Source organism: Thermobia domestica, chromosome 4 (assembly GCF_964235325.1).
Source record: "Thermobia domestica chromosome 4, izTheDome1.hap1.1, whole genome shotgun sequence".
NCBI lineage: Eukaryota > Metazoa > Arthropoda > Insecta > Zygentoma > Lepismatidae > Thermobia > Thermobia domestica.
In genome coordinates, this window is record NC_137457.1 from 49862325 (window position 1) to 49869535 (window position 7211).

The 7211-nt window shown below is 34.0% G+C and overlaps 1 pseudogene; it reads right to left on the reverse strand.

Moving 5' to 3' along the window:
* Positions 1–1471: 1471 nt before the first annotated feature.
* Positions 1472–2836, reverse strand: LOC145682756 (NADH-ubiquinone oxidoreductase chain 5 pseudogene; annotated as a pseudogene).
* Positions 2837–7211: the final 4375 nt, after the last annotated feature.

Here is a 7211-nt window from a genome sequence, read left to right on the forward strand (position 1 = left end):
CACACAAGGGCTATTACTTACAATCCTCCTAGGCCTATATTTTACTGCTCTACAAGCATACGAATATTATGAAGCACCATTCACCATCGCAGACGCTGTTTACGGCTCAACATTTTTCATAGCAACAGGCTTCCATGGTCTCCACGTTATTATTGGTTCCACATTCCTAGCCACTTGCTTATTACGCCACCTTTTATCACATTTCTCTCCTACTCACCACTTTGGATTTGAAGCCGCTGCTTGATATTGACATTTTGTAGATGTAGTATGATTATTCCTTTACATCTCTATTTATTGATGAGGAGGTTAAGCCTATTTAGTATATATAGTATATTTGACTTCCAATCAAAAAGATCATTAAATGAAATAGGCAATTAATACAGTCTTAACAGCCGGCTTACTAACTATTACTATTTGCTTAATCGTTATAGCCATTTCAACTCTTCTTTCCAAGAAAGTTATTAATGATCGGGAAAAAAACTCCCCCTTTGAATGTGGATTTGACCCCAAATCTTCAGCCCGAATTCCTTTCTCCCTACGATTCTTCCTCATTGCTGTAATTTTTCTTATCTTCGACGTAGAAATCGCCCTTCTATTACCAATAACAATTACTATTAACAACACCAATACACTATCCTGATCTCTAGTTAGACTACTATTCCTAGTAATCCTCCTAATAGGCCTTTACCACGAATGAAATCAAGGATCCTTAACATGAGCTGACTAATGAACGGGATAATAGTTAACTATAATATTTGGGTTGCATCCAAAAGGTGTTGCTATCAACTTATCTCATAAGTAGGAAGCAAACGATTGCACTCAGTTTCGACCTGAGCCTTTGGCCCCTTGTTGGCCCCTACTTGTTAGTTGAAGCCAAAAAGAGGCATTTCACTGTTAATGATAGCATTGGGTTTATACTTCTACCCCAACTAAGGAGATGTGAAATTAATCAAGAAGAAGCTGCTAACTTTTATCTTTAGCGGGTTAGACCGTTAACATCTCTTAATATAAATAGCATAACCCCCTTAGTATAAATATTACATTACCTTTTCGAGGTAAAAAAGAGAGTACTCTCAGGGAGTATTATTTAGAGAATATAATTCTTCTTAGTATCTTCAATACTATGCTTTCAATATAAGCTACCTAAATATACAAATATAAAGAAACAAAGGAAAATTGTAAAAAATAAAAAAAATAATAAATACATTTTAAATAAATTGTCTTGTGATTGTTGAATTAATATTGAACCGTCCTTAAAACTACTATATATGCCTTGGGCACCCAGGCACTCTCTCCACCCTTGATCAATATTATTATAGTACACTCCCCCTATGTATAAAGGGAATTTAATAATATAATTTGTTGATAGGTAAGGTAAAAATCATATGCTTCCTATTATTGTAGAATTAAAATAAAACTTCATACACATTAAAGGCTGTCCAATAGAATAACTTGATAGTAAGATACCAACTCACAAGCCTACAATACTTACAAGTAATGCACCTATTTTTAGATATAAAGGTAAAACAACACAGTTAACAGTAGGAAAAATTAATCAACTCAATGTTGCACCTCCTAAAATTGCTATCACTACTAATCCTAACATTCCCTTACACATAATCCAACCTTCATTATCACTAATAGAATGAATATTAGTGCCCCCAAAGCCCTTACCTGTCAAATAAAATCTTAAACGTACTGAATAACATACAGTTAGACCAGTAGAAAAAAATAATAAGAAAAAGCTGACTACATTAATTAAAGACAAAGAAGAAATTTCCAAAATTAAATCCTTAGAATAAAAGCCTGCTAAAAATGGCATTCCACATAAAGCCAAGTTAGCTACATTTAAACAAGATAAAGTAAGAGGCATCTGACTTACAAGTGCTCCTATTCTACGGATATCTTGTGTATCTCCTACACCATGAATAATCGCTCCTGCACATAAAAAAAGTAATGCCTTAAATAGGGCATGTGTCAATAGATGAAAAAAAGCTAATACAGGAAATCCCATGGATAAAATTATTATTATAAGACCAAGCTGACTTAGAGTAGATAAAGCAATAATCTTCTTCAAATCATATTCATAATTAGCACCAATACCAGCTATAAATATTGTTAGTCCTGATAGTAAAAGTAATACATCGCCGGCATAAACACTTAATAAAACGTCTCTAAACCGAATTAACAAATAAACCCCAGCAGTCACAAGTGTAGAAGAATGTACTAATGCTGATACTGGTGTAGGAGCGGCTATTGCCGCCGGTAATCACGCAGAAAAAGGAATTTGTGCACTCTTTGTTATTGCAGCCAAAATAATTAAACTAGAGATAATTACTATTTCATTATTATTTAAAACTCTATGCAAATAAAAAACATAATTTCAACTTCCATAATTTAGTATTCAAGCAATAGCTAATAAAATTGCTACATCTCCGATACGATTAGAAAGCGCGGTTAACATACCAGCATTATAAGATCGTACATTTTCATAATAAATAACTAAACAATATGAAACTAAGCCCAATCCATCCCACCCAAGGAGAATTCTAATTAAATTAGGGGAAATAATTAATAAAACTATTGAAAGAACAAATATTAATACAAGTATAATAAATCGATTGAGATACCGTTCAGATCCTATATACTGCCCACTGTAATAAATTACCATTCTAGAAATATAAAGTACAAATCTTATAAACATAAATGACATTCAGTCAAATAGAAGAGTCATAACGATTTTATTTCTATTAAAAGAAATAACTTCTCACTCAATAAATACACTATATCTATTGATTAAAAAATTCAAGCCTATAAGAAGTAAAAAAACACTCATTCTACTTAAAAGAGTAAAACTAGTCACACAAATTGAGAAAGGTCAAACCATGACCTAAGGGTAATAAACCTTCTTTAGTTCCACAAACTAAAATTTTATTCTAAACTACTCAGGTATTTATAATCATAGAAATCTCGGCCCTGCAAAAAAGATCAATAAATTTAAAGGTAATCAGTGTAACATCAATAATAAATATTCTCGTACACTTCCTCCTCAACAAGAATATAAATTAGAATAAGGCATTCCATGTTGAGTATATGAATATAAATACAGTCTATAGGCGGCTCTAAAAAAAGATAGTAAGGCCAATCCTAACATACTCAATCAAGATCAACCAACAATTCTATTTAATAGACTAATTTCTCCTAATAAATTTAATGTTGGCGGTGCCGCCATATTAGCAATTCTTAATAAAAATCATCAAAGCCCTAGACTCGGCATAAAGGATAATATTCCCCGATTAATTAACAGTCTTCGACTCCCTAAACGCTCATAAGAAATATTTGCAAGACAAAATAAACCCGAAGAACATAGACCATGAGCAATTATTAGTGTAAGAGCACCTCTAAATCCTCATAATCCTATTGTTAATAATCCTATTAATACTAACCCTATATGAGCAACAGAAGAATAAGCAATTAAAGACTTTACATCAACTTGTCGTAAACACACTAATCTAACCGATCAAATACCTACAACTCTAATACCAAACCAAATTAAATTTATACTTACAGCTACATTTTCTATAAAATATAGAATACGCAATAATCCATACCCTCCTAATTTCAATAAAACCCCTGCCAAAATTATTGAACCACTTACGGGTGCCTCAACATGCGCCTTAGGTAATCAAAGAGATTCTGATGTTTTTTCTGTGAATTTGATTTATTGAAAATTGTTGTCAGCTTGTGTATTAGTGCGTCTATTTGTGAGGTGAAATTTAGACTGCGAAAAGGAGAAGACTTTCAGATGAGGCTATAAGAGATGAACTTCTGTTAGATGGAAGTGAGGATGACGATAGTGACACGGAAGATACTGGACAGTTACAGGCAGAAAGAGTAACTGTTATTCCCGAGAGTAATGAAGAGGATTCCTATAATGAAAGTGAATCTACGGACGACAGTGAAAGTGAAACTACTAACGATGTGCCCATTCCCTCTTGTAGCATGATATAAGCGGTCGATATATTTCTAAAGACGGTACTATTTGGAACACGAATCCCCGTACTTCAAGTCAAACCCTTGTACATAATGTTGTAAGACATAATCCTGGACCTGTCGAAAACATTCATCTCACTTCACCTAAAGCTGCGTTTGATATGTTCTTTTCACCAGACTTGTTGGAGGAAATTAAACTGTGTACAAATCTAGAAGGCAAACGCGTTGCTCGAGAATAAAGAACTACGTGGAAAGAAGTTGATATGGTGGAACTTACTGCTTTTCTTGGATTACTTCTTCTTGCTGGCCTAGAAAGAAATTGGAATGTACCTGTAGAAGAATTGTTTTTTGACATGTATGCAAATCCACTTTATCGAGGTACCATGTCGGTAAACAGATTCTTGAATATACTGCGAGTAATGAGATTTGATGACAAGCGTACACGGGATACTAGGCTGAAAATTTACCGCCTTGCTGCCATAAGTTTCGTATGGGATATGTTCATGAAGAATTGCTCCGAAGCTATGATTCCAGACATTTATCTAACCATCGACGAACAGTTGCTGCCATACAGAGGTCGATGTAGTTTTATTCAGTATATGCCCCAAAAGCCAGGAAAATACGGAATCAAAATATTCTGGATGTGTTCTGCTAAATCCGGTTATGCATACATTGGAATGGTGTACACAGGTCGCAAACCTGGGCAGCAAGTACAAAGTAACCAATCACAATATGTTGTTCTAAAGCTAACTGAATCTTTGAAGAACTTTCCAGGGAGAAATATTACAAAAGACAATTCTTTCACAAGTTTATCTCTTGCTAAAGAGTTGTTACGTAATAAGATTACTTTAGTTGGGACAATTAGGAAACACAGGAGGGAAGTGCCTACAATTATGCTACTAGCTAAAAATCGACAAATTTATTCGTCTGAATTTGTTTTCATTCCACAAGCGACAATGGTCAGTTTTATAACGAAGAAAAATAAAGCTGTCATTTTATTATCTTCTATGCATGGAGATGCTTCAATAGATTCTGAAAGTGCCAAAAAATAGCCAGAAATAATAACATTTTATAACAAAACCAAGGGTGGTGTCGATACTATGGACAAATTGGTACGCACATACACAAGAAAGAGGCAAACCAGGCGGTGGCCTATGACCTTGTTTTTCAACATGCTAGATGTCGGAGGAAATAACGCATATATAACGTACATAGCTTGCAATCCAGACTACGAAGGAAATTCTACTGACCGCCGCAGAAAATTCCTGAAAGAGCTTGTGCATGGCATGTTGGATCCTCAGATGGAAAGGCGTGGGCTGATTCCTGACTTAAAGAGGAGTGTAGTGGATGCTTTGAGAAGATGTGGAATAACTCGAGGACCACAAGAAGACCTTGCCGGAATTTCAAGGAAAAGGAAGCGAAGCTCAGTTTGTCCTACGTCAGCGGATAAGAAAACGTCTACTGTCTGCTATAAATGTCAAAGATTCATCTGCACAGTTCATACTGTGTCTTTGTGTGAAGAATGTTCGTAGGGTGAGAATGTAGAGTACTTCTGTAGTGAAAGTACGTTATTACTTCTTGCTAATCATTTCTAATAGCATTAAAATTCACCTTTGTACAACACGTAACGATATGAATAATGAAATATAATTCTGAATTGCAACCAATAGTGTATTTTTACTACAATAGCATGCCTATGAACAAGTAGACATTTTCTTGTACACATAATCCCTTGTGCAACCTTCAAGCACATTACGACCGTGTGAGAAAATAGCGATGAAGCAAACATAAATTCTGAATAAAAATTCCAACTTCTTTGATTACAATAGTAAACCTGTGAACAGGTACGCATATGCTCTTGTACAAATAAGTTCTTGTACACATAAGCCATTGTAGAAATTCAAACACATTACAACAGTGTGAGAAAATAGCGATGAAGAAAACATCAATTCTGAAACAAAAATTCCAACTTCTTTGATTACAATAGTAAATCTGTGAACAGGTACACATATGCCCTTGTACAAATAAGTTCTTGTACAAATAAGCCCTTGTACAAACTTCAAGCACATTAGAACCATGTGAGAAACTAGGGATATAGCAAACATCATTTCCGAAGCAAAATCTCCAATTTTTTAAAGATTAAACATCAAAAAGAGCACCGGGTCATTTTGACCCACCAAGTGTAATTACGTAGGAAAAATGCCAAGTGAATCTAAGGGGGAAAAAAAAATAAAAAAAAACATCATTTGAACCAACAATTCATAAGTCCTTCATTAAGGTTAAGCCATCTCAACAATAGATTGACCTTGTATTCCTTGTCGCAGCAAGGTCTCTTCAGTCTTAACATATAATTTAAGAGGCAACATGAGGTACTTACTCATAGCCGAGTGGCGGGTATCTTATATAGCTCCATGCAGAACTTATTAAGCCTAATCATTCTACATTTATGAACGGTGGGGGTTCGAACCAATTTATCCACGGTTTCACTTCATCAGGAGTCAAATATAGGTCTCGTTTTTATGAATAATCTCTGTATTAACTGAATCTAATATCTTAATTTTCAGAATAAACAAAGTCCCTTGCTTATTGCGAATTATGTTAACTGTACGCTAAATTGGCGTACTCTCATCCGTAATTGGGTTATAATTTCAACTGAATTGAAGATATACAAGAGTTCAACTGATCATTAGGTGAAGATTTACACTGAGAGTAATAACAATAAAAAAAATTCAATATAAATATATATATTTTGTTTTTGATGCTAATTAACCAGCACTTAATCTAATTTAATAGCAATGCTCGGAGCGGCAACCGACCAGCGAGAATGCTGCGTTTTCTATTACTATTATTATTATTATTATTATTATTATTATTATTATTATTATTATTATTATTATTGTTATTATCACTATCATTATGATTATCATCATTATCATTAATATCATTATTACCATTATCACCATTAATAATAATAATAATAACAACAACGACAAAAAATATTTTTAACGGAACCTTTTAATACAAGAATTAGGCAGCATTCACTCTAGGTTAGCCGCCTTCCGGTAGCCGGATCCGATCATTGCTTAGAAGAAACATAAAAAGTATTTTTAAAGCTATAAGCCTCTTGACATTGTTATTTCTATATCGTTTGTTCTACACTCTTCTATGCGTTTTTTGAACAGGCTGAGCGATAACAGCTTGTCTGTGGCTAGAAGTAT